A 9,619-nucleotide genomic window follows, 5' to 3' on the forward strand; every position below is an offset into this window, starting at 1 on the left:
GGTGGCGTCCTGTCTGTGACCTTCCATTTAACTGGTTACTCGCTGGCTCCCCAGAAGTTGTCTTGCTTGTTTGTATGGTGTTTTTATTTCGTTGCATGGAACCAGCGGTTACCCAGCAACGGGACCAACCTCTCACTCCTCAATGGAATAGCCGAGGTGGGACGCCAACACCATACCAACCACGCCACTGAGGCGCTTCCCCAAAGTTGTCTCAAACTATTATATGCATGTTCTGTATCCAGAATTGATGGAATTTATGAGCATTTTGAGTCTCTTTTTTTTTTTTTTTTTTTTTAAGTCTAGATATTTAATTAGCATAACAGTAACGCCAATTTCAATGTAATTAGTACAAACCTTAATCAAGCAAGATCTTGTTCTGCAATTTTTATGTTTTTAAACCAGTGGGTTTTTTTTATAAAAGATTCCTCGTTAACTGCATCACATAAACGTACACAAAATGTGTCTGAGGTCTGTTTATATTACCTGAAGGAACTGCTTAAAATCCTGAATTTCTCACGTGATGAAAATCATTTGCATGAATCGTTCACAGCAGAAACACAATACGTGAGCAACTATAGAGTTCCCTGTCGAGCTGCTAAGCCACTCCACATCTGCCCTCTCAGGCTATCTGAAACTGGCCGATGAGCTCAAGTAATTGTAAGCGGAAATGTACTAAATAGCAGTTAATTCCAAATCCTGTACATAGCAGTTCATTCCAAGTAATGCACATAGCAGTTAATTCCAAGTAAAGTGCATAGCAGTTAATTCCGAGTAGCCGGGGAATTGTCACCGTTATTAGTACAGGAAATGGCGTTTGTGTTTTATAAAAATGGCCCTGTTCTAACGGAGGTATTTCTCGATTGAAGACGTTTGGTAATGGCAGTCGCTCGTTCTTGTGATCATATCCAAATTCACGTTCGTTCTCAGAATCTGTCGTCACCGAGTTTATCATTGTGGTCGTTTAGGGTACTGAAGACTTGATATGAAATTATGATAAAATGGAATAGACAAAAATATACTGGTTATATACAATAATCTATATGACTTTCTGAATCTTTTTCGACATTGCTAATAATTATTAACACAACTGATGGGAAATAGGTTATATTAGATAATAGCACCATCACCATTCATCAGTTATCATCAACTAAAATTTCAGAAAAGTGAAATACATCAATCATTATGTGATGAGTGTTAATTTAATGGCGTCTCTATTGTTAATGTTGAAAGTGTTTACTTTAATATCTATAACAATGTCTAGTCTTCTGAGTGGTCTGAATTATCTATTTGGGATTTCCATTATTTTTCCAACAAAATTCAATCTCACCTTAATACAATTATACTTCCTTTTTTTTTACCTAATTCTCCCAATGTTCCACTTTCCACAATTATCCTTCATTTACTCATTTTAGAACGATGCTTGCTATACCATCAGATTTTTTCGGCTTCAGAGATTCAGAGTAGTAACCTCTCAGGAAATGAAAGATTTCAATTCATTTGGTTTAGAGAAATAAAAAGGATGTATTTCTCTTTACCCTGGAAAGTTTGAATAATATATATATATATATATATATATATATATATATATATATATATATATATATATATATATTATATATATATATATATATATATATATATATATATATATATATATATATATATATATATATTAACACTAAGGAAATAAAACGTTTATATTTGTTACTCCCAACGATTCTCAAATAACTGAAATCATGGCGTTATACCATATTGCAGACGGTTAAAATCATATCTTTTACAGTATCAAAAACAAAATTGGTCTAACTTTGTCAACTATGACCTTCGTATAGTCCAAAGTTAACATACTTAATGCAAATGGGCACTCTCTAATAGAACAAAATTAGTATATACTGAAAAGAGGAAATCACGTAAAAATTTGGGAATACATATAAATCAGAAGGGTCGACTTCATTTTTAGCACTACCAGCGCAAAATTTATAACAAAGAGCTAAAACTACCTGAACGCGGCCTCTCGTATATATATCCCCAAAACCCTCCATTGATGTTTATGGAAACCTGATAGTCTTTGTTTTCCAGATAATCTGTTAATTGGCACATGCCGGGAGATCTTGCCATGGCTAATACATAGCTCCAATTAAGCTTAATCACGCTGAAGACCTATTGTATATATCTTCCAAATGGAAGATTACACACGCTGTCACATGTGAGCAGAGGTCTCTATACACCAATAAATATATTTATAGGAGATTATTTCATAAATAAATACTATGGGAACTTATTTCATTAATAATATAATTGGAGATAATTACATAAATACATTTATAGGAATTATTGAATAGATTCATTCATAATGAATAAAGGAGATGCAATCCTACGAGAGAAGGAAAAATCCACGGATCGGTATATATTATGTGAGGAAGGATAAAAATTATGATGATGACAAAAGAAACGAAACCGGAGAGAGACGCGAGAGAAGCAACTGAAACACTGGAATGAAATGTCAGCAAATGTCACGAAAGGTTTTCTCCTCCTTTAACGCTTTGCTTCAAGGTCATCCTGTTTGTCGTAATTATTCCAATGTTAATGTTTAATCTTTTCTCTCTCTCTCTCTCTCTCTCTCTCTCTCTCTCTCTCTCTCTGAAGCAAATCAAGTTAATGCTTCTTCAGGACTCAGCGTACGAACCATTCTTATTACTGAATTTTAAGGGAATAGTTCAAAAGGAATTGTGCCATAAGCATTAACAATTTATCGTATGTTTTAGAATTTGCATGTAATAATAATAGCAATAACGCAGCTGAGGCACAAATTAATTTTAATAAAACATGTTTGAAAAAAGGGTTTACTTCCAGCATAAAACGACGACAATAATAATAATAATAATAATAATAATAATAATAATAATAATAATAATAATAATAATAATAATAATAACAACAACAAAAATAATAATAATAATGTGACATGTAGCACTACAAAAATATAGAATTCTTCTAAAGATATTCCTCGCACATTGAGGTAATAACTTCTCTAAAAGCTTTCATTTTTTTTTTATTGTAAAATAATAAAAAATATTTAAAAAAAAGGAGCCTTCTTTCTTGTTATATCCACTGTAGAGTTTCCAGAAACGTAGCAAAGAAAGGAGGAGAAATAATTCAAAACACATCGTGGGCATTTTTGTGACTCCCACTGAAAGTGGAGCAAAAAATATGGACATCTGTTGCAACAATTTTCTGAGTCAAATCTCCTCTCTTATCCCCCCAATGTGAGCGCCATATTTATTTTCTCTCGGTCCGCAGTCTCCTCGCTTTTTATTTAATTTCTGCACCGCTTAATTTCAGTCTCGTTCATTTGGCTTCTGAGATGGAACGAGAAACAGTTTCTGCGCTAAAAGTCTTATTTTAAGCCTCGTTCATTAGGTTTCTAAAATGGGGAAAAAACCGTTTTCGCGTCAAATGTTGTCGTGAATCTCTGGCGAGGTACAAGTGTATTAAGGGCGAACATGAAAGCGATTATGAGCTTTAGTTACGGCAGAGAGCAAGGCCTGAAAGCCCATATCGTGTGTTCGTAATGACTGTTCCACCCCCTTCCCCCCATAACATTTTTTTTAAACATTTTCTGCTGTAGAGACGATCGATTCCCCGAGTGACAAACCCAGTTCCTGAGGAGGAAGTCGAAAAAGAACTAAGACCAGAGAAGGGGAACTGGATGAGATCAAGATTTCTTACTTGCGGTTAATGCTGAGACGCAGTTAAAGGTAAGGAATTACAAAGAACAATTAACAAGCAAAATCAAGTTTTCTGTACAGCATATAATGCTGCATGAGCCGCGGCCCACGAAACTACTAAGACTAGCGGTCTGCAATTTGGTATAATGAATAACTCGCTGGTGGATGATGAAAGAAACAAAAAAATAAAATTTTCTGCAGAACGCATAATGTTGCATGAGCCGCGGCCCATGGAACTTTCAACCACGGGTAGTTGGTGGCCTGTCCTGTAGCGCTGTCAGACGCACGATCATGGCTAACTTTAATCTTAAATAAAATAAAAACTACTCAGGCTAGAGGGCTGCAGTTTGGTTTGTTTGATGATTGGAGGGTGGATGATTCACATACTATTTTGCAACCCTCTAGCCTCAGTAGCTTTTCAGATCTGAGGGCGGACAGAAAAAAGCGCGGACGGACAGACAAGCCCGGCACAAGTTTCATTTTGCAGAAACCTAAAATATAAATAAATTCTGAGCCGGATTTTCTATTAAAATTTTTTGCAGCATCGGTTATAACTATGAAAAAATTATTTCTTCCAACGAATCCCATACCATAGAATTAGAAATAGCAAAGCTGGTTTCCTAGAACTCTAGATTTTTTCTTTATACCTTTAAATAGATTACTCTGGATGACTTATCGTTTACCCTGAAGAAGTAAACACTAGGGGGAGATTTTCGAGAATACACCAAAATATAGACACCAGGTTAAGTCAAGAGAATATCTTATTCTGTCTAAAAAAATCTTATTCTATCTACAGAAATCGACCAGTTTGGGGAGTCAGAATCCACTAACCATACAAGATAACTATAAAAAAACAATATATACACTGAAATCTGTAAACATACCACTCTTGATTAGTAACAGAAATTATTAACTATACTTAGTCTGAACCGAAACCCATCACCGCCCTCAGCAGCATTCAGTGCAATTTCTGACTTGAAAAGTCATCGGTAAGGAAATGGATTCTAATGAGACCACTAATGTCAATCCTACTGAACATGAAACTAAATCCCATCTTCTTAAAGGCCTTTGGCTCATAAACATCGATCATGGTAACTATTAATTTTCATTTCTTTAATTTATAAATAAAGCTCAATTTGAAAGAATAACTGTTCATACCCTGATGCCCAGACGTCTTAGACCTAGAGGAATATTATTATTCATAACTAAACATAACTGAAAACAATATAATTTGTCTTTAGAAAAATGGATATATATCTGAATTGAAATACAGCAGAGCATTTCATAACCACTTATCTGCTGCGGGAGAGAAAAATAAGTCCGACAAATACGAAGGTGAAAATCAACAGATATTTATTTCACCACTGGTAATACGTGATCATCTTGTCATGTTCTGAAAATATAAGATCACAAACACCCATACCAGTCTCGATACCAAATTCAATATCAATATATAGGTGTTATTTTAGTAGGCGGTCTACCTACTTATTCCACACTGTTTCGCCGTGTTTAGTACTAGCCAGTCGGGGGGTGAAATGTCCCTAATGTAACACCAAGAGTTGTTGTTGTTTGAGATTAAACTGGCCTTATGCCAACCTCGGGGATCAAATGTGGTAAAATGCAATAAAAAAACGTTATATGTTACATTCACCAATGCACCTACTAAGACACACACACACTCACACACACACGTAAATTGTGGCAACATTCAAATACGATCATTTTTTCCAGGCGAGTTGGTGTAACAACGAAAGAATGGCAAGCTAAGACAATTAAAAAGAAGAAAAGTTATAGTAGCACTCACCCCTTCATATCGTAATACTTCGTAGGCCCGCCCTTTCGTTTCAGCACCTTCTTTATTAAGCCTATCGGGGATAAAATTCACCAATTATGTACTGCATGAGGAAGCGTTCAAAGCTGCCCCAGATGGAGTCTGTCTGTCGGTCTGGAGTTAGTCTAGTGTTTGTCGACCGTGTCCTCTTCCCTTCAACTTGACTTGGTCACTGCCTGAAGGTTTTCTACTGAGAACAGATCAGGAGAATTGCTAGGCCAAGGCTTAATATAGTCAATTTGGCAATCGTTTAGCCAGTCAATGACGTAATAATTGGTGAGCGAGTGAATCAGTGACGTCATTAATTGACTGCTTGGAACCTCGCACCATCCTGCCGCAGAATGGATCACATGATTTCCACCGATTTCAAAGCGATGATTCTAAAACGTCGACTTACAGCGTCTGGTAAAAGCTCTGTTGATGTGCTCGCTCTCTAGACGATTTGGAAAGAAATACTACATAACTACATTCCCCCTACCACCATACCAAAAGTCACCCCCCACACCACAAGAACTTGACCGTGAGGGCAACATGTTAAGTCCCAGCATGTCACTAAAGGCGCCTCCACTCCATCTCCTCCCCCCCCCCCCCCACACACGTGAGGCGTAGCCACCCCGATCCCCCATCCTCTCTCTGCTTCGGTGTGTCTGGATGGTACACGTGTGGAGACGTGGCCAAGCAGTTGGATATTGTGCTTTTCATTTCCTTGCACTAGTCAAGTCTGGAAGTCTATAAACCGTTTCCTAACCATCATGAGAGAGAGAGGGGGGGGGGGGGTGAGGAGAAATCCTACGGGGGCTCCAAGACCGATAGATGGGTAGACCGGCCTCCCACAGATGGACGCCATGAACTTAGCAACAAATCGTCTTGGCTCTCTCGCCTGTGCACTTTCCTTCACAATTCCCCTGTTTACAACCCCACCTTACGACGTTTAGTTACACGAACTGTAACATGGATGATGGCACGCTTCTTTGATATGTTACGATAACAATCAAGTAGGAACACCGCCGGTTAGCGACACATTTGTCTGACACACAAGCAATTAGCTACACTTTGAACAACATCCCGGAAGCTACTGAGTACCGACTGTCTTGACTGATGAGTGGTGCATCGTTGCCAATACAACGGCGCTTGACACATACGCCGATGCCTTTACAAACTGTTCCCATGAATTCTAGCTGTCATAGTATAATACAATAATGATAGAATTGCTCTAATATTTATGTGTGTATGTTAGAAATAGACACGCAAAATTCGCTTATTTCTATGGTTATGTATAAGTCTTATCCCCAGTTTGGAGGGTAAAAACACAACAATTGGCAACAGTGTTGACACTGGTGTCTGGTGATGATGACATGAATCCATTCTTTCCTTTCACATGGTCGAGGTGGTGGGAGGAATGGTTGAGGTAAGCTGACATTTAATTATTTTTGTTTGTTTGTTTTTCTCGAAATTTAAATTACATGGCAAATCGTCCATTATCATAGTCAGTTTCATTTCATCTGTCCACGCATTGGGAAGCACGTGAGTGACTGACATGTAGCAGCGTTTCCGAAATGGTGTTGGCTCATTGTGGTTCCAGATATTAAACTTTTTTCCAAAAATGCATTTGAATGTTTATATGGACAAAGAACCTTGGCGGTTTCTGATATCATTCATAGAAACAACGATCTTTATTCATAAAATGGTATACATACCGACACAAGCACACGGAAGACTACGCTGTATCTAACATTCTACTCAGATCAAACGCAAACGAACGATGAGCAGTCAGCCTTTGTGATTGACCGATCGGTACAAACCAGACCACTCGTAGACCTATGCTCGAAAATATTCAAATTACAAGATTCATTGCATGTGTATGGAAAATAACTTCATTGATACCAAATGTTTACCTCTAAAACATGAAGCGCGGACCAATGAAGCTAGGCCTATGTTACTGATTCGCCAGGTATTTTATTTTACTAACCTTCTTTAAGCACACATTCATTCCATTTATGTCAGAAATTGCTCTTTTATTGTAACCTGTGTTTATTTATTCCATATGATTAATGTCCCAATGCCCAGCAATAATAATAAAAAAAAGTATGCCGAGGCTAGCCATATTTCCGTATGTCAACAACACAGGATGACGGGAACTGAGTAGGATTTTAAACTTTTTGCTGGGTACGTTATTTAGGTAAATAGTCCCGAAAGTGTCCAAACACTGAGCTATTACAACTATTTGTACCCTTAATTACATAAATATGCAGAGTAGTCTGAGAAGAAAAAAACTAAATACGTTAAGGTATCATGACATGGTATAATTGAGATAAATATTCCGCCTCCCCACCAATACAGCAGTCGTTTTGCCGTTCACCTCCCCACGTCCCAGACCTAGACAGCCTCATAGACAACGCAGTTCCTTGATTGTTTCGAATATTAACCTACTGTTAAGGGTTAATTTTATTTTTATTTATTAATTTATTTTTGTTATCGATATCGTTTAGGCGATCATCAGTCTCCGGTTTGTCTTGTCTTGTCCAATTGCTATTGTTGCTTGAAACTAATGAGACCAACCCAAAGCGTACTTCGTCTTATCAAGGCCACCGAAAATAGATCTATTTTCGGTGGTCTCGATATAATGATGTATGAGTCGCGGAGCATGAAACTTTAACCGCGATCCGGTGGTGGCCGGGCCTACATGTATGTTTGAGTCTATGCACATGTATAGTAAACTATATTTATCTTACATAGCAGTATAGTTTACTATACAATTGTGGATTTTATTACACAATAATAATAATAATAATAATAATAGTTGAGGCATCCTTTTAGAGAACACTGCTTTGATTAATCATCTTTCCCAGAAAATCAAAGCGTCAAATAACCATAAAACCCCATTTCATTGCACATTACAAAGCTCAGAGGCAAAGTTTTCAGAATTGCATTATTATTTCTGTTCTCCAAAGTGTAGAACATATTTTTAGTGAGCCTATGAGGCCAATGGAGATTCTTTCATAGCGTTTTAATTCCCTTTTGTTCTCTTCCTTTCATCTTTAATTCCTTAATGTCTCCTCCCTTTCGTTTTTCTGCTTCTTTTTATTATTCCATGAACCCTTTTTTTTCCAACGCAGATTAAATTTTAAATTCATTCCCTGTTTTATAGGTACTACGTTTTGTCCATTTGGAAATTTATTTTTTTATGAACGCAGAATAGTTTTTCATTGAATAATAATAATAATAATAATAATAATAATAATAATAATAATAATAATAATAAAGTCAAGAAGAAAGTATCACTCATTGATGTCGCAATACCATGGGACACCAGAGTTGAAGAGAGAGAGAGGGAAAAAATGGATAAGTATCAAGATCTGAAAATAGAAATAAGAAGGATATGGGATATGCCAGTGGAAATCGTACCCATAATCATAGGAGCACTGGCACGATCCCAAGATCCTTGAAAAGGAATCTAGAAAAACTAGAGGCTGAAGTAGCTCCAGGACTCATGCAGAAGAGTGTGATCCTAGAAACGGCACACATTGTAAGAAAAGTGATGGACTCCTAGATGGGCAGGATGCAACCCGGAACCCCACACTATAAATACCACCCAGTCGAATTGGAGGACTGTGATAGAGCAAAAAAAAAAAAAAAAAAAAAATAATAATAATAATAGATGCCAATGCCTCTTCAATACAACTGTTTACACAGAGAGCCAATTTACTTCTATTTGCAAGGGATATATAAATCAATATTTATTGCTGAAGTGAAGTGATAGAAAAAAAAGACGAATATTTAACATTTGTTCGTTTTAAAGCCGCGGTTGGAAACAGTCATTATCGAAATGGAAATAATTCATCATTTGGGGAGAGCTTTCATAAGAAAACAAAGGTCCCGAATCTGGAAACTCCATCGATCTGAATATCGATAACTTCGTCTTCTTCATTTCCATCCAGATATAAATCATTATTCTGGACAAAAAATAGGTGAAGAAGGCGTTCTCAATCAGTCACTGGATTCCAGAAAACGCTGTCTGCTTCTGTATTCCCCTGTATTCTTATGAGTAACTTTTTCATGT

Source organism: Macrobrachium nipponense, chromosome 18, assembly GCF_015104395.2.
Source record: "Macrobrachium nipponense isolate FS-2020 chromosome 18, ASM1510439v2, whole genome shotgun sequence".
Classification (NCBI taxonomy): Eukaryota; Metazoa; Arthropoda; class Malacostraca; order Decapoda; family Palaemonidae; genus Macrobrachium; species Macrobrachium nipponense.